This window comes from Megascapheus bottae, chromosome 18 (assembly GCF_031878675.1).
Source record: "Megascapheus bottae isolate mThoBot1 chromosome 18, mThoBot2.hap1, whole genome shotgun sequence".
In the NCBI taxonomy this organism is placed as follows: Eukaryota; Metazoa; Chordata; class Mammalia; order Rodentia; family Geomyidae; genus Megascapheus; species Megascapheus bottae.
Window position 1 is genome coordinate 8,748,762 of NC_143526.1, and position 20,983 is coordinate 8,769,744.

Here is a 20,983-nt window from a genome sequence, read left to right on the forward strand (position 1 = left end):
AGCACAGCGGCTGCTCTCCACCTTTGGGCTGATAGAGAAGCCCTGACTTTCTGTGGGGCTGAGCTGTTAAAGGAGAGCACCACACACAGGTAATCCTGCTCACCAGGAAAACACCACACGCAGGGGGTCAAGCAAGTTAAGCATTTTTACAAAAAAAAATATCAGAATTAGACAGTGAATCCTGATAGGTTACTACAGTGTTCAGGAAAGTTAGGTGATTTATTTACAATAAAGTACTCAAAAAATCAGGAGGTAGGTCAAGTGGTAGAAGTGGTAAAGTGGTAGCCTTGAGCACAGAGAGAGGAGAGAGAGAGAGAGAGAGAGAGAGAGAGAGAGAGAGAGAGAGAGAGAGAGAGAGAGAGAGAGAGAGAGAGAGAGAGAGAGAGAGAGAGAGAGAGAGGGGGGGGGGAGGGGGGAGGGGGAGGGGGAGGAGGGGAGAGGGAGGGGAGTTGTCATAAGTCTTAACTAGGCACTGGTGGCTCACAGCTATAATTCTAGCTACTCAGGAGGCTATGATCTAAGGGCTGTGGTTCACATCCAGCCTAGGCAGAAAAGACCCGGTCTCCAATTAGCCACCCAAAAACTGGAAGTGGTGCTGTGGCTCAAGTGGTAGATGTAGCCTTGACCACAAAGAGGCTCCAAGACAACATCCAGGCCCTGAGTTCAAGCCTCACAACTATCAAAAAAAATGCATTTTACCCATCAGTGTATTTTTAATGTAATGAAACCATTCCTTATGACATGAATTAGTTTAAGTTGAAAAAGTATATTGCAGAGAAACAGTGTGTTTGTCTAATGTCCTACTCCAAATAGCCTCTTAACACATAGTAGGTGAGGTAAAATTAAAACAATAACAGCAGACATAAAAACCTACACGGTTATCAGGCACATTGAAGGCATGGTGGTATGGGATGGGGTGGGTAGGAAATAGCTCATGTTTCAGTGTTTTGACTTGTTGCGACTCTAGTTATTTTGAGAAGAGATGAAACTATGAGGTCTATATTTCTTTAAAAATAAATATTTTAAGAGTTCTTCTATTGAAAAAAAACCTTCAAGCTAGAGTAGCTATGCCGTTTGCAAGCATTTAACTAAGCAGCAATGCCAAATCCGACATAAAAATCATCCAAGGGAAAGATACAGGGAAAAAATACATCTGTACTTATTGTATATAGCTGGTGTGATGACAACCTGGGAGCCTGACAAAGATACTACAAGAGAGGAAACAGCAGGCTGATATACCTCAGGGAAATGAATTCAAGCACGCTACGCAAATGATAAGGAAATGTAACTAAAAAAATAACAAATGATACACATAAAAGCAGATAAGGACACAAATGAAAATTTTTTCCAGCTATAATAAATAGGTTTTACCTATCCAAAGCAATCAGTGGAATTCACTATGTTAACAAGATAAAAGGAGAAATAAAATTTAACCATCTCAATGAAAGCAGAAAATGAATTGATATAATCCAATTGGGATATGTGATCAGCTCAGCACAGTGGTAAAATTAATCAATAAAAAACTTTTATTTGCAGTATAGCATCTTTTGAACCCCCAAAACTCTTCTTTCTGGTGGCAGTATCCAGTAGTACCAGGTGACCTTTGATGTCTGAATAGCACTTTAGTTGCCTCAAACCTCATTGAACTCAATTATTCCAGAGCATCTTCAAAGTCGCCATGCAAACGTGTCCACTTCAGTTTAATTCAACTTTTCAAGCATTTGCTTATCATTTAATGTGCCAGCCCTGAGCTCAAAGGATAATTTTTGTCATCAGTTACTGAAAAGAGGCATGAGAAATGTCAAAGAAATGAACAGTTTAGCAGTCAAAAATCTTTATAGTTTTTCTTTTATTTTTATATTCTCTTCAAGTGGTTGCACAAAGGGGTTTCAATTCAACAAGTCAATTTATAAGTCCCATGTATCTTGATCAATGCCATCCCTTTTATTGGTCTTTAAAGAAGCTGTGCATATGATAAGGCAATACTCAGAATGGAAGAAATTATTTGCAAACCAGATGGGGAATTGTATATAAAATAAATAAGGGACACTTACAACTCAATAATATAAAGATTGGCACTCCTCTCTAAAAAATGAGTAAGGAATCTGAATAGTCATTTATCTAAGAGGATCACCAAACACATGAAAATACGCCAACATCTTTGTTCATCCATTAAGACAAATAAATGTATTGAGATACTACCTCATGCACACCAGGATGGCTGAAACCAAAAGACAGTAATGACAAGTGTTGACTAGTATGCAGAGAATTCAGAACCCTCATACTTGGATCATGGTAACACAGCAGTGGTCCAGTTTCCACCTGGAAGTTCTAATGATTAAATTCACTATTTTATGATTCAGCAATTTCTTTCTAGATAAATAAAATCATTGACATATAGAAATTTGAAACTGAATGTTTGAAAGAATGAGTGAAATAAATATGGTCTAGCCATGCATTGGAATAGCATTCGGTTATAAAAAAATAACTAAATTCTTATATACTGCAGGGTGGATAAAACTTGAAAATATGCTAAAATGTTATACACAGGGTATCATATCTGAATTATACTCATGTGAATTTTGACAGTAGGAAAATATAGACATAGAAATTTGGTAACTGGTTATATTAAGTGGGTTGAAAACGAAAGGATGGTAAAGTGAAGCAAGTGATTAACAAGAGGAAAAGTATCTATAATTGGCTCTTTAGATTTATACATATGAATCAGTGCACTAAAAGCTTTTTGGTCATACTCTTTAAATGGATAAGTGTTTGTTATGTGAATTATATCTAAATTAAGCTGTTAAGGAATGCCATATAAGTGGAATCTTGCCATCCAAAATACTGGGAAGAATATAACTCAATAGCAAAGCATTTGTGTCAGGTCCTAAGTTCCAACCTCATATCTCCAGAAAACAACAACAACAGCACAAATAAAAATAAAGCAGAATGGAAATAGAATTCCAAAAATTTCTTTAGAATTAGTTAGGGAAATGAAGGAATATCATTTTCATAGTGCCTGGCTCACAGTAAGATTCCCACGAATATGTTAGTTTCCATACTCATCTCTCTTTTCTACTATAGGTACAGACTTGCCCCTCTGGAACAGTGGGTTAAAGTTTGTGAATGTTAGTTACGTGTGCAAAGTTGTGCATTTCAGTATAAAACATAAGTTAACTGTGGCTTATGATGATGAGTGAGAGGATCCAATTGCCTCACTTGGTTAGGAGCAAAGGAAAGCATGACTTCAACTCTTTCCTTTTTCTCCCTCTCTACCTCCCCTTCTGCATTCAGAACATCCTTAGCCTGAAAAGAGAACCACTGCATTTGTTAAAGACTCTGTGGGTGGACATAATTGTTGGTCCTATCCTAGGGTCTCCTGAACCTACTTACCCTCATTGAAGGAGAGATTCTTGATAGCTCCTCTCCCACCAATCCATTGTCTCTCATTTTGGTGATAAAGGGAGCCTTGCAGCTAGACCAGTGTCTCATTTCAGACATAAATACTCATGACAAACAATGAAATGTGTCATTTAAGTAAAAGGGCTGCAATTGTAGAAGGTGTGATAATAAATCCTGAGTGTTTTTAAACCATAACTATCCTGAAAAATGTTTTCAAGAACAAATCATGTTTTTTAAGTGGCTAGTGGAGACTCTTGAGAAAAAGCAGTTGTTCCAAATGTTTTGGACCAAAAAAGTCTCATTTTGGAACATTTAGAAAAGTCAGAAATGAAAACTAAGTATAGGTATCAAATATTTATTGAGGTATATAACATAAAGATTTATTTTGCAGTGGTATAATATTGTAATTCCCCTTTTGTGACTACTCAATTCATAAAATTCTGCTGTACTTCCAAGAGAAGCTCCTTTACAATAAAGATGATGCCCTGTGCTTGCCTTTGAAAGTACCCCTAATGATAGTACATCAGTTTTTATCCCTCTGCATTGTCATAAACACATCTTCGAACCTTTTTGAGCCTGAGATGTACAGACACTGAACAACTTGATGCAAACACAGTTAAAAATAATTCCCAATAATGTCCAGTCATAATGATTGTAATGCCCAGCAGCTATGATTGTACTCACTGGAATATTCAAAGCACATTGCCCTTTTTATATCCTGGGCTTGTCACTTCAACATGGCATCTGTATAATGTTTTAGGCTGTGTGTGTGTGTGTGTGTGTGTGTGTGTGTGTGTGTGTTGTATAAGAGTTGAAATCTTTAGCCAGTATATGGATTTCATAGGATCTATACTATCACTTGATTTTCTTGCTTTATACTCCCTTTCTTGTTCAAGTTACTTTTTTCTTTTGGGGGCCCGGGCTTTGTTCCCAAGCCTGTTTGTATTCAAGGTGAGCCCTTTACCAATTGGATCACATTGCCACTTCCAGCTTTTTTTTTTTTTGAGTGGTTTATTGGACATAAGAAACCCATGGACTTTTCTGCCTGGGATAGTTTCAAACTGGGATCCTCAGATTTCAGCCTCCTGAGTAGCTAGGATTACAGGTGTGGGCTACCAGTGTTGGGCCTATTATTTCTTAATTTTATATTTAAATGTTCAGTTGTCTGACCCCTCTTATAGGGTTAATATGCCATCTTTCTGCTGGTGCCTGGTGCCTAAAGAAGACATCAATCTAACAAGGAAAAATCCAGGGGTCCTCATGGTTGTACCCCAAACAAACCCCTGACAAAACAGAAGTCAAAACCTGCAGTAGAATTTGAGCCCAAGCTGTTATTCATCATTGGTACACTTGTTCATTTCTTTTATTTTTCCAATAAAAGATAGAAATGCATGTGTTTCAAGATGACATAGCTCCTAAATAAATCCCTATACTCAGATTCCCATCTTAACCTGTTTCTAGTGTAAACTGACTTCTATGCCATCAATTTTATTTGCATTTTTCAGTGCTCATTGAGACTTTAAGTGCTTTGAAGACAACAGTTTACCCTCATTTTATCCTCACAATAATCCCATGATGTTTTCTTATGACTTCAGATATTTTCATTCTCATACTAACTTGAAATGGAGCAGGCCTATGACTTCCTACCTCTTATAAAAATCATGTACAAGATTCTATGCTATTATATTTATAATATGCATAGAACATACACTCTGCTATGAGCACCTTGTTATATAAGGGATTTGAAACATTTTTCTAGTTGCTCATGGAACTTGGCTAAATTCCATTTCACAAAATAGAATCTAATCAAATTGAAGAAAACAGAGCAGAATAGACATCCAGGAGAGGGCTGGAGACAGTAACCAATAAAAATAAGGCAAAAAAAAATCACACAAAACTAATTATGCTGCATATTTGTGTTTGTGGAATTTTCTAAGCAGTGTAAGTCTAGGGCTGCACAAAATGAAAAGGAAGAATCTACATAAACTAGGTGCTTCAGAGAACTCTAGTTGAGGAATACAACATTTATAGGGAGATCTGGGTGTTGTTCAACTGAAGAAAAGCTAAAGAATTGCGAGAGAAAGGATCAGCTTTTAGTCAAAGGGATGCACCATACAAACAATAAGAAAAACAAGGAAAACAACAGGGAAAGCAGGGAACACTATTCTGCAGGACATAAACAAGATGATGAACTTTCTTGAATCTGGATTATGAAAAATATTTGTAAATGTGAATTTGACAGAGATGCCTTACTGTTTCTGTATATTACAAACCATCCCCCAAACACATGGACTTAAAGACAACTTTAGGATTCAATTCAGTCTTCTAGGTTTATTCTTACGTCTGCGTTCAACTGCCTCTTTCTCTTATTTAATTTTATCTTATTTTATTTTTGTGCCAGTCCAAGAACTTGAATTCAGGGCGTGGGCACTCTCCCTTGAGCTCTTATGCTCAAGGACAGAGCCAAAGCTCCATATCTAAATTTTTGGTGGTTAATTGGAGATATGAGTCTCATAGACTTTTCTGTTTGAGCTGGCTTTGGACCTTAATCCCCAGATCTCAGTCTCATGTAACTATAATTACAGATGTGAACTACAGATTCCGGCTTATTCTTCTTGTGCTTTACCTTTTTGTTTCTTGTCGGCCTTTGATTCCCTCTGTGCCATCTTCTCTCCATATGAACTTTCAAGCAGACTATTCTCCATGGCCACTCTCTTTCTGTAGTAGGCACAGTCTGAGACACTGAAGACAGACACTGAAGACAGACGGGGAACAAACTTCTTCAGAGCCAACAGACTTAATTCCTCTACCCTGTTTGCTTGAAACAGTTTTCAGGAAAGTTCACAGAGTGGGAGAATTATGATTGCTTTGACTTGAACCGATAGCCCAATAAATGTTAGGCAACCATTCTACCTCTGAGCTGTATCCCTATGCACAAATCCACCATTTACTAGGAAGTTCATTTTGTGTGTACTGAACCAGAAATTCTTGTTGGAAGGTATAGTTTATCATATACATGAAAGAGTTTATTTTAAAATTTTGGTTTCTTATAAACTCTGAAACAAATCAATTGTGAGATCTGGAAGGAATCAATGATGAAATTCATCTTAAAAGTAGTAGAGGTATAAACATGATAAGAAAATCAGTGGAGTGGTCTGATATTTTGGGGGTTAGAATTATACCAAATCTCACCATTCCTAGAAAATGTCTAGATCTAACAGGATCTCATTGTATGTTGAATTGCTTACGAGATATTGCATTGCATTTAGAAGGCTTGAGCCTCCTTAAAATAATGAAAAGTGAAGCTATATATTTTTTCAAAAGAGGAAGTTTCAGTATGACTTTCTGCTTAAAATAGCTCATCATCTATTAGTGAAAAATTTACAAACCCATTCTGTGTCCTTTTGACGTGGTTTCAGTAGTCTTTAGAAGATTTCCTGTTTCCCAGAACAACTTCTTCTAATCTTCAAACAATTGGCACATGGTATTTAGCTTGTCTCAGGAAACAGCTTAGAATAATAATAACAGCTAACAGCAAGACTTACAGGGTTTTGGAAAGACAATTTTTTCTTTCGCTCTTCTGGGAGAGCTACCAGAGGTCAAAATTATCTCATCTATTCTTCAATGAGAAGTACTTTACCCCAAAGTCTAGGAAGAAAAGAGAGGCAAAGAAACTAGATCATTGGAGACAACTGAAACCCCAGATCACCTATAAATTTTCTGCCTCTCAGTTTCCCATCTTATGTACTGATATATTTGTGTTATTTATTAAGATGAAGTTCATCTCGTTTGTTAAACAAGAAGTAGACAGAGCTTTTGCCTCACCCAGCAGTCTTTTCTATAGAGATTATAAAAGGTCATACCATTTAAGGGACATGCCTGGCTGGATTACAAAGCCTAGATGCAAAATATGACTTTGAGCATGTAATCATGATGGAATGCTTCTGACAATTCTAGGTAACAGTGATTGGGGATGGAGGTCTCAAATCTATTATTAATAACTATAACCATTCTCACAAAAGATTAATTTAACATTTGTCTGACACCAGTGCCACCATTTCTTACTAAATGAAACACCAGTGAGAAATTCTTTGAATCATTACCGAAAATAAATGGGCTTTACCAGTTATTAAGGAAAACATAATCAAAAGAGGGTCTGAGATATTAAGTCATTAGAACACAAGCAAAATTACCTTTGTTAAAATTCAGATAGCTAAAACAGGATGTAAAAAGGAATGATTTGCAAAAAAAAAAATCCTGCCATTTGGGGGCTAAATTTATGAAAAGATTTAAATCAAATGAGCATAATTGATTTAAGTAATGAAATCCACCAGAAGTCTAATGACTAAAGTGAACACCTGTATACTTCCATGTTGTGAGAATGAAATATTCCTGCCACATCTGTAATTCATAAATCACTGTTTACTTACATCCTTTGAGACATCACTACCAGATTGTTGGTGGCATAGCAGGTTGAAGTGAGGGAGTTAGAAAATGTTAGCCTTATTCTATGTTTTCAAGAAAGATCATCAAGTAGCTAGTTCATAGTAGAATGATTGGATGAAAAGGAAAGGTAAAGAAGTTTTACTGGCACATAAAAAATGAGGTGTAAACCACAACACTTCTATCAATATATAATATTGACAAACCATAACAATACTAGTACTTGATAACAATATATCTTTAGAGAGCATGCCAGAAATGTAATCATCTGGTCCACTTTCTCATAGAATTAATTTTAATAGCAAATGAAGCACTGAAAACAATGTACATTTTTGTTAAACTCATTATCTGAAAGCAGTTCTCCAGTGACTTTTACTCTGCATAAAAATGAAAAGACTTTCATATTCCATATGCTCTTAGCTTGTAATATTCTATCTACCTTGATCTTGGGAGCTATTAATTGTCTAATAATACTTTTAAATCTCTTTTATTGTCTTCCATATACTCAGAAAATACATAGACAATGAGAGGTTTTGGTTTTTTTTTTTCTCCCAAGGTCACCCATGGCTTGGGAGGGAAACACAGCTTCTATACATGAGGATATAATTTAGTTTAAAACAGAAAGACTGATGAGTTCTCATAGTGGATGCTAAGCTCCTTCCTTTACCCCCAAGCCTTCCTCTAGTTCAGGATATTTACCTGTGACTGTTATGAATGTCATCCAAAGCCTAGAACTTCCCAATGAAGCTTTCTTAGAAATTCAAAATATAGAAAATGTTATCCATTTCCACTCATGCAGGTAGAATCAGTATCCAATTATTTATTGGTAGTAGGAACAAAACTGCCCAGGTACTTGGCCTCAAGGTGGCCCAGTCCTGTAGCACATCCCAGAGTTCCTGTAGGACCAGGCTGAAGAAAACGCCTGTCAATAACACAAACACCTGTTTCTTCCTGTATTCTTTTTTTTTTTTTTTCTGTCAGTCGTGGGACTTGATCTCTGGGCCTGGGTGTTGTTCCTGAGCTCTTCAAGTAAAGGCTACTGCCTTACCCCTGAGTCATATTCCACTTCCAGTTTTCTGGTGGTTAATTGTGGAGAAAGAATCTCACGGACTTTAGTGCCTAGGCTGGCATTAAACTGAGATCCTCAGATCTTAGTAGGTAGGTTTACAGCCTGAGCCACAGTGCATCTGGCTACCTTTTCCCGTATTCTTCACTTACCTTCCAAAAGTAATCCATCCTCCTCATAAAACTGGATTGCTCAAAGCTTACATTCCCACCAACAGGGTAAAAGAGTTCCTTATTGACTGCATCTCCACCAGCATTTATTATTGTTAGTTTCCTTGACAAAGGCCATTCTAACTGGGGTGAAGTGAAATCTCAATATTGTTTTTATTTGCATTTCCTTTATATTCAGATATACTGATCATTTCTTCATGTACTTAATGACCATTTCTACTTCTTCTGAGAAATTTATTGTTAGCCATGCCCTCTGCCATGCAGAGACTTTTAAGAATGATATAGTCTCATGTATCAGTTTTCTCTTGATATGTTGTGATTTTGGACTTTTACTTAGAAAGTCTCAACCTGTGTTCAAGAAGCCTAGTGTTTCCCCTACTCTTTCCTGTAACAGTTACACTACTTCTGGACATATATTAAGGTCTGATACATTTTGAATTGTTTTTAATTCCATGCATGTTGATACTTTATGATGTGATTGTAGAGAGTAATGCCTGCTGTGTACTTATTTAGAACTGCATCTAATAGTAATTTAAATAATATATTTTGATCCTAAGAAAGAAAAAGAAAAAAGAATGGGTTTCTCCTAAGAATCCTTACCTCTGCCTATAAGAAACCCATCTAATGCTGTGTTCAATTGGAAATGATGTGTGTCTTATACAAGGCCTCAGGTCTTCCAGGTCCCAGGAAAATGAAACAAATTCTACTGTGTGCTACTTAAAGCCTTCAGCCAAGTCTCTGGGCCTCCTCCTCACTATTGCATTTCAGTCCATGTTTGTTGAATGAAAACAGCCGTGCTTTGGGTGGCTCTGGATACCAACTTTGTTACTCCACTCCCACAATCTCTGAAGAGAAGGCAGATAAATGATCTGCAAGAGATCTGCAGACTAATCTTTGAATCACCACCAAAAGTTCCCCACTCTCTCAAAACACTGATGTTTCTCCAACTCTCTGATAAGAAATGTCTTTATGTATGCCTATGTTTTTGTGCAACTCTGTGTGATTCCTGTGGACATATTAAATTTACTGGGAATTTTGCCAAAATGCAGTATCTGTCTTCCCTACTATTACAAATAGATAGATAGATATAGATAAATACTTATTTCTTCAGCTGTTAGTGTTCATTAGTGTTTATCATTTGATATTTCTTGGGTCTAATTTACAAATTCACACATGTGTAAATAATTGTTTATTCCATCTAAAATGTGAATATACTGAAATGAAGTTATTCATAGTATCTAATTTTAAAGACTTACAACATGGACAATAAAATTCTATTTTGTTTGTATTTTCATTTGCTATGTACTCTATTATCTGTTGATTATTTCTTTTGGTATTGTCAAATGACTAATTTTTTCTTAATTAATCATTTATTTAATTTCATAATAGACTTCCAATGCTTTCTTTTTTATCAGTAACATTTCCTTAGGTCTGAATATGGTGTTCTATACATGTAATACAAGCACTTGGGAGACAGAGGCAGGAAGTGTGGGGCACGTCACATCTAGGGTAAAAGGCCTACCTCGTGGTCCAGTGCTCACTTCCTGGTTTTGGAAATCCAACCTGCCTGTTTCCTCATTGGGAGGTTTGGCTGTGGTTTGTGATGTAAAATAAAGCTACCTAGAACCCATGGATTGGCCCTGCTGCCCTCTTTGACCGCACCTACCTCCCCTTGCCCTGCCCACTTTTATGCTGATAGACTCCTGATTCTTACTTTAGCCCCTTGTACTTTCCCATTAAAGGAGTCTTGCTGTGACAGTCTCCCTGGTGTGTCTGTGTCTTCCCTCTGGAGAGGGAGGGCTGGGTGAAGGCGGCTAATAGGTCCTAATCTTTCTGGGTCTCGTCTTAGTCGGGCCATGTTCTCCTTGACTCTCCTGCAGGTAAGGAGGCAAGAAGGACTAAATACCCCGACATTCTGGCACCCGAACTTGGCGCCCAACATGAAAGGAACACTCATCAGAGGCAGAATTGTCAGCGAGCCAAGCCAAGCGGATTATAAGGTACCAGTCTCCCTGAAAAGATGGGGCAATCTCACACCAAGAATGAGGACCCGGCGCTCCCAACGTCTAGGTTTGGAGAATGAGGACCCAGTGCCCACAGCATCTAGATTTAAAAGCAGAGGTTTGGAGATTTCAGACCCCCAGGCTGAGAAGGTCTGGGAGGTCTTACCATGCGCCGCATTAATGGCAGCCATTCTTTTCAATTGGGCTGCATGGGACCGTGTAGAGCGCTTGGTGAGGAGGAGGAAGATTAACTTGGGAGAGGACCCTCCCCTTGGGGTCTCTCCAACCTTGTCTGCCCTTAAGGCCTGCTTCTGTCCTGGCTCAGTTACATCTAGGGCCAAGGAAACTTTAATTGAGGAGAGCTCAGAGTTGTGGAGAGTTGGCCCTCCTGCTGCTTAGGAAAGAAAGGGTTTAGAGTTTCACCCTGAGGGGAGATTTTTGGGTACCTTTGATCCTGGGATGGGGCCCCCAGAGCCCTACACCAAGTGCTCCTGCCCTGGTATTTGTGGCAGACAATTGGGGTGCAGAGGGATTATTTCTAATTACACTTGTAATTATCATTTGTTGCTTCAGAATTTGAATATATATCTGAACTTTGAATTCCTGTTGTAATAGTACCTCAGTGTATATTGTAAACTAAAATAAACTATTGTCATTTTAATATAAATATGTCTTTGAAAGAAATTAAAAGAAAGTACATTTTAACTACATTGAGCCTTTTAATTCATGAAAACAAATGACTTTCCATTTAATTTGTTGCGTTTCAGTTTTTTCCATTTGTTTTCTTTCACTTTTCAGCTAGTAAGACTTATTTCTTCTTAGTTGTTACTTCAATATTTTATTAGTTTCTGATGTCTCTGCAGCAGGGATGCTTTTTTAGCTTTCTTTTCCAGTAGTTTAGAGGATAGTCATGCTGTAGTACATAGCAAAATTCATTTTTCAATCTTACCTCTGGTTTTATACTTCATATCAAATCCTACCCCCAAACAGATTGCTCTCAAGAGTTTGGGGAGTCTAATATATAAAAATTATATTTTTGTATTTGTTCACAAATGAATACAAACATTTATACATAATATATAGTATGTAATGTATAGTATACCTATACTGAATTATGTATTATATAGTATATATATTATATTATGCTGTATATATTCTATCTTTTATAGAATTTACATTATACTAATGAATATTATGCTATATAATAATGTTCTCTACTATATATCAATTTTATTATATTATTGTCTCTATTATGATATAATAATATTTTGTGGCATATAATATATGCTACATATAATACATAGTACATATAATATATGCTGTATGTATATAATATATTATAATATGTGTAACATGTTATATTCCATATACACTAGTTATAACATATATAATATATGCTATATACATACTATATATGCTATATAATATGGTATATATTATCTACAATATAGAACATACAATATATAATATGTATGACAATATATACATATATAAGATGTGATCAAGTTTCAGGTAGGCTAGAGTGGTAAAAAAAAATGGCAAAGATATAGGGAACATGACAATGACTTATCTCTGTACAGGTTGGAACAACCCAGGAATGAAAATAAAGAAAAATCCTTCAAGTTCTTGTCTCTTTTTCTGTGCTTGTAGTTCAACTACAGTAACCCAAATCCCTGGAACTCTTAAGATGGTTTGTAAAACAAATGCCATCAAGTTTTGATGTTATGATTGAAATTTAGTGTAATTGGTTTTTCTTGAGGGGGAGTGGGGGATGAGGGGGGTGGGTCATGTTGCTTAAACTTAGTCAGGAAACTGATCCTGAGCTCTTCAGCTCAAGGCTACCATACTACCTCTGGGCCTGGGCATTGTCCCTGAGCACTTCAGCTCAAGGCCACCACCCTACCCTGGAGCCAAGCCCCACTTTTCTAGAGGTTAATTGGAGATAAGAGTCTCAGGTCCTTTTGGGCCCCGGCTTGCTTTGAACCTTGATCCTCAGATCTCAGCCTCGTGAGTAGCTAGGATTACAGTTGTGAGCCCTGGAGACCAGCTTACTAATTGGTTATTTTTTTTTAAATAATTTTCACCAGTTATATTGTTGCATTTCTGGTTAGATGTTTAAACAAGCTCATTTTTCTAAAATTCTAAAGTATTAGCCTGTCTGATTTTAAAATTCAAGTAAAACATCCTTTTAATTAATGCTTTAGTGTCAAACTACTAATTTTAAGATGCAGAATATTTGTCAACAGTCATAGTTAAATATTTTAGGCTTCATTTTATTTTCTGCCATAACTCATTATTATTTGACTAAGTGTTATTTGTTTCCACATGTGTTTGGAAAGAAGTGAGAGCTGAACATTCTTTTAAACTTATTTTTAACTTAATGAAATACTGATGGAAATAATGTCATTCAAATGATTTGATGCTTGGATTGGCATTTTCATTTCGATTGAGATACTGGCTCTATTTTTAACTCTAAATGTGTGCTTAAATTAGAATCTTCTTAATTTAGTGTTGAAAATGATATCCATATTTTTTGTTGTTTAATGTGCAATAATATTCTGAACATATATATATATATATATGTGTGTGTGTGTGTTCATATTTTAAACTTCTTAGTAGATTTTAATATTGGACAGGTGCCCTTGAAATGCTTTATATCTGTAATTGAGTTGCTTTATAGTTTATCTATTTTAAGAACTTTCTCTTTTTTGTTTTTTTTGGTCGGTGGGGGGCTTGAACTCTGTGCTTGAAGAGAAGGGTGATCATAGAAATGGTGGGACACAATGTCATTCTTTAAAGAAATATAAGAGGCAATTCAAAATTTCATATGGAATAATAAAAGACCCCGTAAAGCAAAAACAATTCTTAGCCGAAAGAACAGCACAGGAGGAATTTCAATACCAAACTTTAGACTCTATTACAGAGCTATAGTGACCAAAACAGCTTGGTACTGGCACAAGAATAGGCCTGAAGACCAATGCAATAGAACTGAGGATCCAGATATTAAACCACAGACATATGGCCACCTGATCTTTGATAAGGGAGCCAAAAAATAGAATAGGAAGAAAGACAGCCTCTTCAACAAGTGGTGCTGGCAGAACTGGTTAAACAGCTGCAGAAAACTAAATTTGGATCCTTCATAGTCACCTTGCACTAGAATTAACTCCAAATGGATCAAAGATCTGGAGGTAAAAGTAGATACACACAAAACTTTACAAGAAGGAATAGGAGATACACTACGTCTCCTTGACACACATGGAGACTTTCTTAATAAGGACCAAGAAACACAACAAATCAAAGAAAGTATGGATAAATGGGACTGCATTAAACTGCAGAGCTTCTGTATGGCAAAGGACATAGCTAGCAAATTAACTAGAAAACCTACAGAGTGGGAGAAGGTTTTCGCTAACCATACAACGGACAAAGGCCTCATATCTAAAATATATGAACAGCTCAAAAAATTGAGTCACTCCAAAAGTTATCTCCAAAGAAACAGCCATCCCATTAAAAAATGGGCCAAAGATTTAAAGAGAGTCTTCTCTGAAGAAGAAAAAAGAATGGCCTATAGACACACAAAGAAATGCTTGACATTTCTGCCCGTAAAAGAAATGCAAATCAAAACAACTCTAAGATTCCACCTCACTCCAGTTAGAATGGCCAGGATCAAGAAATCTAATAACAACAGATGCTGGAGGGGATGTGGCCAGGAGGGATCACTACTACACTGTTGGTGGGAGTGCAAACTCCTTCAACCACTATGGAAAGCAGTATAGCAGTTCTTCAAAAGACTAAACATAGAGTTCCCCTATGACCCAGCAATTCCACTCCTAGGCATTTACCCAATCGTCCAGAAACAAGGGCATACTAAATCCACTAGCACAACGATGTTCATTGCAGGATTTTTACCATAGCAAAGATATGGAACCAACCCAGATGTCCCTCAGTTGATGAGTGGGTCAACAAGATGTGGTATTTATATACAATGGAATTCTATGCTGCTGTCAGAAAGAATGACATCGCCCCATTTGTAAGGAAATGGAAAGACTTAGAAAAAATCAATTTAAGTGAAGTAAGCCAGACTCAAAGGAACATAGGCTCAATGGTTTCCCTCATTTGTCATACCCACTAGAAACCTTGAGCTCTCCTAAGCAGAGATTTACAATAGAACAAAAGCTAGATACTTAAGTCCCTATAGAATGATGCTAAATGAAAGGACCTCCAGGATATAGAAAGAAAAGCCATATAAGGAGTGATTGTTGTCCTTAATGTACTATGTTATCTCTCATCTCTTTTGCTGTCCCTTGGTTATCTCATATTGTTACAGTATTTTACCTTGTTATCTGATGTATTGTATATATGCTTGATTGGTTATTTGAAATGGGATAAAGAAGGGAGGAAAACAAGGTGAGAGGTGGGGGTGGGGGAGGGAAATGGGGACCATGGTATGAGAAAGGGTATCAATGTATGTGAAGTAATGCACCTTCTACCTGGTGAATATAATGTAACCCTTTTATTCATTACAATAAAAATATATGAAAAAATAAATTAATTAAAAAATTGTACTCATTCCCTTAGTTGTATAAACTTGAACACCCCTGAACATCATCTTCACAATACAAATAAATAAATAAATAAATAAATAAGATATCAAGCCCAAACCACAGAATATAGCCTCTTTTGGAAATAGTAATAAGAATTGTAAGATGCCATCAAAATGAGATAGGTTGGACCCTCACTATAGTATGACTTGTAAAACCACAACACGTAGGGCTGGGTGTGGTTCTCACACTTGTAATTTCAATTATGCAGAGGTAGGAGGAATGTGTGGATCAGGCTGACTTGGGCAAAAATGCAAGTTCTGATTTTTTAAAGAAAACATCACTAAAGCAAAAATACTGGTGAGGTGTCTCAATGCTAGAAATGATAGAGCTCAATTCTAGAATTCAAATTCAAATGTAAGTGCCCACTCCTCCTCTTAAAAAAAGGAGTAATGAAGCAATAAGAAACACATGGGAAGAGAACACTGGAAGAACACATGTGAACATGGAAATAGAAACTGCAGTGCTGCACCTGCCCCTTGAAGAACAGAAAAGATGTCCAACCAAACAGCAGATGAAGGGGATTCTGCTTCCATTCTCAAGATGAATGAGTTTATCCCAAATTTGGTTATAAACTTCTGGCTTTCAAAACTGTAAGAAAAATGTTTTTGATAAGACATGCAATTCGTGATATTGGGCTGCAGTAACTCTAGGAAGAACATTGCTTTATTGCATATTCATCCTGCACTATGAAACTCCAGGATAAGTTTAGATGTCTTGGCCTTTTCTTTTTCCAAAGTAGTCAAGCCATTTTACATTGCAACCAAGGCTTGTCACAATAATTAGTGGCATTTAAAAAATATATCTAAGTAGTCTTGAATGTGTGTGATTGTCTCGAAATTTGGGTTTCACTAGTATTTCCTAATAACAAATATGGAGCAACTTTTCTTATATTATTATCTTTTTGGGTATGTGATTATGTAGGTCTTTTCCATTTCTTTTTTTTTTTAAGATTTTTAAAATTTATTATTTCCATTACAGTAATTATATAGGTGGAATCTTTTTTTAATTGTGATTAATAGAAAGGTTTCATTATATTCACCAGATAGAAGGTGCATAACTTGACAAATATTGATATCTTTTCTTATGACATGGTCCCCATTTCCCTCCCACTCTCCCCCCGCTTATCTTGATTTCCCACCTTTCCTATCCAATTTCAAATAACCGATTAAGCACATATAAAATATATCGGGTAACAATGTGAAATATTGTAACAATATGAGATAACTCAGGGATGGCAAAAGAAGTGAGAGATATAGTACATTAAGAACAACAGTCATTCATTATGTGGTTTTTGTTTCCTTATCCTGGAGGTCCTTACATTTGGTGTACATTTGGCCTAATGTCTCTAGATTTTGTTCTATTGTAAATCTCTGCTAGGAGAGCCCAAGGTTTCTACTGATTATGACAAATGAGGGAGACTATTGGGCCTGTGTTCCCTTGAGTCTGGCTTACTTCCCATTTCTTTCCTTAAATATTTTTTGTCATTTATTTTAAAGAAACTTGTAGGGCTTGGCATTGGCTCTTAATTATATAGCTGTTTGGCAAATAATTTTTCTTTTACTTCTTTTTAATCAATTATAATGTTGATAGTGTTACCTAACTTACAAAAGGTGTTACTTATATGACCAATTTCACTCAACAATTTTCAAAAAGTTCTCAGTGAAGATATTTGTTAGGTATACTTGTATTTAATATTCTTTTAAATGATGTCATAATTACCTACATTGTGTGATAAAATGTCACATTCTGATATTTTGATACTTTTATCTAATATAAAATAATTAAAATAAACTAATTAGCATATTCATCACTTTACATACTTATTAGATTGGGGGGCATGGTAATATGTTTGGAGTTTACTCTTGGTAGCTTTAAATACACAATATATTATCATTGGATAAATAGATTCTGTGTGCAATACATAACTTATTGCTACACTTATTTCTTTTTTTTTTCTTTTTTCTTTTTTTTTTTTTTTTGCCAGTCCTGGGCTTGGGCTCAGGGCCTGAGCACTGTCCTTGGACTTTCTCAAGGCTAGCACTCTACCACTTGAGCTTCAGCACCACTTCCAGCTTTTTTTCTATGTACGTGGTACTGAGGAATCGAACCCGGGTCTTCGTGCATGCTAGGCAAGCACTCTACCACTAGGCCAAACTCCCGGCCCCTGCTACACTTAATTCTTTTATCTACCTGAAACTTGGTACCCTTTAATCTAAAACAACCTCCCTCCCTCCCACTTTCCCCAACTTCTGATAACTATTGCTGTTGATCTATCTTGTTTAGTTTGCATAGACAGGTAAGATCAGTCAGCTTTTGTCTTCTTGTGGCTGGCCTATTTTACTTAAAATTATGTCCCCTAGGTTTGTCCACACTTTTACAAATGACAGGATTCTGTTACTTTTAAAGCTGAGTAGTTAATATTCCATTGTGTGCACACTCCACATTTGTTTCATCATTTTATCTCCTGGGGGACACTTAGATTGCATATCCTGGCTATTGCAATTAATATGGCAATGAGCATAGGAGTACAGCGAGCTTTTCAAGCCATTGATTTCAGATGTTTCGGATATTCTCCTAGCATTAGGATTAACAGGATCAAGTGGTTGTTTCTCTGGAAGGAACTTTATCATTTTCTAAAACAGTGGTAGAGATTTACATTCCTATCAACAATTATCTACAGTTTCTTTTTCTCTCCATCCTGACCAACACTTACCTGTTTTCCTTCTGATAGAAGCCATTGTAACAGATGTGATGTCAAATTTCATTGTGCATGTGTGTGTGTGTGTCCCTTTTCTAGAGTGTTGAGGTTCAAACTCAGGACTTTGTGAATGCTGAGCAAGCTTTCAAGCACTGACCTACCACTTCTCAGTTGTGCATGAGTTTTCATGTATCTAGTTACTGATGCAGAATGTGTCTTTGGTGGACCTGCTGGCTATTGGCACACCTGCTTTTGAGAATTGTCTGCTTGAGTTTTGCCCATCTTTTGTTTTCTTCATATTAAGCTATTTGAAATCCAATGTATTTTGGATATTAAGCCTTTAAAAGACATATGTTTTACAAATATTATCTAATCCATCTATTTTTTCACTTTTGCTGCATTTGATTTTGCAATCATACCCATTAATAGTAGCAACAACACTAATAATGACAGTAATTGCTCCACCAGGTTGATAGTGCTTTTCCTTTAAGAATATGTCTAATAGTTTGCTGTTTCAGGTTTGCTTGACTTTTGTTTAACTTTCAGTTGAATTTTGTATAGTATGCAAAATAAGAAAATAAAGACAATTTTTCCTTTCCAATTAGGCTGTCATTTATTTTTCTCTCCTGCCTAATTGGTGGGGCCAGGATTTTCAGGAGGATTGTCAAAGAAGTTGTTGCTGAACACTTTTGTCTTGTCTCAGATCTGAAAGATAAAGCACTTCATTGTTAAGATGACATTAGCTACGCATTTGTCACATCTATATTATGTTGAAATCAATTTCTTCCTTCCCTAATTTTCTACAGAGTTCTTCTAATAAAAGTTCTTTGAATTTTGTCAGGTGTCTTTTTTTCTGCATCCATTGAGATTATCATATGGGGACTCTTCTTCCTTTTCTTCATGGGCCTATCACACTTACTGGCTTGCAACTGTTGAAAGATCCTTTCCTTCCAGGGATAAATTCAATTTACTGGTAGGTGGTTTACCCTTGACAAGCTGTTAAATTTTATTTCCTAAAAGGTGATTGAAGCCATTTGAATCTATATTTTCAGGAATATCAAATTACAATTTTCTGATAGCGTTGTTGTTTAGTTTAGGATTCAAAAAATTCTATCCTTGAAAAATGTTTGGAAATAATGGAGCACGCGCTTGTGCATGTGCGTGTATGTGTGTGTGTGTGTGTGTGTGTGTGTGTGTCCGACATGGGGCTTTAACTCAGGTCATGGTCATTGTCCCTCAGCTTTTTATTTTTGCCATTTTATTTTTGTTTGAGGCCAGCACGCTACCACTTGAGCCACATCTCCATTTCTAGCTTTTTGGTATTTAATTGGCAGTCTTCTAAAGTCTCATAAACTTTCATGGTTGTTCTGTCTTCAAATAATGATCCTCAGGATATCAGCCTCTCATTTCAATTTAAAAATTTTATTCTAAGCCAGGCCCACTGGCTAATTCCTGTAATCCTAGTTATTCAGGAAGCTGAGATCTGAGAATTGTGGTTCAAAGCCAGCCAGCCCAGGCAGTAAAGAATCTGAGACTTTTCTCTCCAATTAATCCACTAGAAAACCGGAAGTGGGGCTGTGGCTCGGGGACAGAATGGTAGCCTTGAGCTGAAGAGCTCAGGGAGAAGGTCCAGGCCCAGGGGTAGGGTGGTAGCCTTGAACTAAAGGCTCAAGGGCAGAATCCAGAACCAGAGTTCAAGCCCCAAAACACACACACACACACACACACAAAATTGCTCTATCAATTCCAAGAAAAATGTGAATCAAAATTAATTTTCTTAGTCTTTTTCTGAGAATGTTTTGATATTTCACTATTTGTATTTTTATTTTCAGGGATGTGCATTATTTTTAGCTTTGTGAATTCATGAAATTTTTATCCAGCTTTTCTTATAGTTTTGCAAACGTAGAAGTATTTCATTGATCTCCATTACTTTTTGGTGCATTATTGGAGCACTGTGTTTTTTTTTTTTCTTTTCCTGTACTGGAGATTTAGACCTAGGTCTTGCACATGACAGGTATTACACCACTGAGTTACATCCTCAGACCTAGTTTCTTTGCCTTGTGTCAAAGTTCATATTGTCCTATGTCTTTCCACTTCTATCTACAAAACCGAGTAAATGACCATCTCTTTTAGATTTGCCAGTGATTATTGACAGTGATAAAAAAATGTCAACTCTTAATCAATCACCATAATCTGATAGGTTATCTTGAAACCTGATCAGGTTGATGATGGTTCTTGGATGTCTTCTTGTTCTGGATTGCTATCTGTTCACTGAGGATAAAAGGAACTGCTATGTTTGTTTTATGACCCGGAGAGAACAATGGCTTCTGGTAGGGTCAGTGGAATGAAGTGACTCTCTAGGTTCTGTGGCTCTTCTCTGAGAACTAGGAAGGTGTAGCTAGGGTATATTATGCTTATTTGGAACTCACAGTTGTTCTGGGCCATATACCCAGATCCAGAGTTGGCTACTTCAGTGGTGTTCAGCCACTTAGAACAGGAAGAATCAGATGACTGCTCCCTGGATTGGAATGGCCCTAGGCAGAATCCTTGGGCTTTGTTGAGTTATCATTCAGTCACAGGAGCTGGGAAAGACACTCCTC